The sequence below is a fragment of the Propithecus coquereli genome, unplaced genomic scaffold (genome assembly GCF_000956105.1).
Source record: "Propithecus coquereli isolate 6110/MARCELLA unplaced genomic scaffold, Pcoq_1.0 Scaffold39, whole genome shotgun sequence".
Taxonomy (NCBI): Eukaryota; Metazoa; Chordata; class Mammalia; order Primates; family Indriidae; genus Propithecus; species Propithecus coquereli.
The window spans coordinates 254,442-256,434 of NW_012149618.1; positions in this window are offsets into that span (position 1 = coordinate 254,442).

Consider the following 1,993-nt stretch of genomic DNA (forward strand, 5'->3'; position numbering starts at 1 on the left):
AAAAAAAAAAAAAAAAAAAAAAAAAAAAAAAGTGGACATTGGCTAAGGGTGGGGGTGAGGGGGTACAAGGGAACTTTTTAGGTGATGCAGATGTTCTATATTATGATTTACGTGACTGTTCACATTTTTAAAACATCATCAAACTGTATACTTAAAAAGAGTGATTTATACCTTAAATCCAATAAACCCAACTTAAAAATAAACTAAAACAAAAATATAAAGCATCTGATACATGCCTGGCACACAGAGGGTGCTCAATAAATTAGTTTCCTGATCAACCCAATCTCAGGGAACAATACAATCAAAAAGAAGTCAAAGCATTCAAATCTTTCTCAGGCTCTTCCCCTTCTGGTAAAGGTACTCTTACCAGAAAATACTGAAAGTAAGGATTTTTAATCAGAAACCTTGAGACTATTTTAAGTCTGGAAAGTATGGTAAGGAAAGCTTGAGAGCTGTTCTAACATACATCAGTATATATCACCAGGCAGTAACAGACTACTGCTATTATCCTAAGATGATAGAAAGTTCTGCAGCATCAGAAGGATTACTGCATCTATCCTTATCACATTATGATGCTTTCTTGTATACTATTATGTCCTCACATTTCTTTGGCTATCTGTCTTTGCAGTGGCCAACTCAACCTATCTGTTAATGTTGACTGCTTAGTTCCTCTTGACTCCAACCAGCGTCCTTGACACCTTTACATTCATTCATTCAACAAAACATTTATGGGATACAAAGACGAACAAAATGAACCCATTAAAGGAGCTCACAACTTTCTAAATTTAAGAGATTCCATACCCCTGTAATATGTTAAAATAAAAATAATAAAAAAAAAGATTCCATCAGCAAAGAAAATCACAATTAATGTCACCTACAGAGTAAAAACGTTCTAAAAAAAAAAAAAAAAGTTCCAGGATGTGGCTTATGCCTATAATCCTAACAGTTTGGGAGAGTGAAGCAGTAAGATTACTTGATGCCAAGAGTTACGAGACCAGTCTGAGCAAGAGTGAGACCCTATCTCTACAAAAAAAAAGAAGGAAAGAAAAATTAGCCGGACATGGTGGCACATGCCTGTAGTCCCAACTACATGACAGGCTAAAGCAGCAGGAGTGCTTGAGCCCAGGAGCGAGACCAACCTGAGTAAGAGTGAGACCCCGTCTCTACTAAAAATAGAAAAAAACTATGTGGGTGCAGTGGTCCACGCCTATAGTACCAGCTACTCAGGAGGCTGAGGTAGGAGGATTGCTTGAGCCCAGGAGTTTGAGATGTCAGTGAGCTATGATGATGCTACCGCACTCTAGCCAAGGCGACAGAGCAAGACTCTGTCTGAAAAAAACAAAACAAAACAAAACACACGTTCTTCTGGTCAATAAAGAAAGAAAACCTACATTTACAGAACATCCACTATATGCTAGATCCCATGCAGTAAGTACTGTCATCCTGGTTTTACATATATAGATATATATACATACACATATTCATATATATACACACACATACATACACACATATACATACATAAAGAAATAAGTACCACGAGGTTAAATCACACAGGTAGTCGCACAGCAATAGCTTAATATAATTTCACACGTACGTGATTCGAATATGTTATGTCCTACTTATATGCTATAAAAATTAAATGATACCAGAAATAATTTGTCTAGTTCAAAGTAATAGTCAAATGATGTATGATGACCTTGTATCAACTTAAATCTCTAAAGCACAACTGGAATACTGGTCTAACGAACTATAAGCTCATTTGTTGGGACTTGAATAACAAAAACTTGGGTTGTTATAAATGCAGTACAGTACTACATTTGATTCTACAGATCTAATGTTTAAGAACAATTTCTTGGCCGGCGCGGTGGCTCACGCCTGTAATCCTAGCTCTCTGGGAGGCCGAGGTGGGTGGATCGCTCAAGGTCAGGAGTTCGAGACCAGCCTGAACAAGAGCGAGACCCCCGTCTCTACTAAAAATAGAAAGAAATTA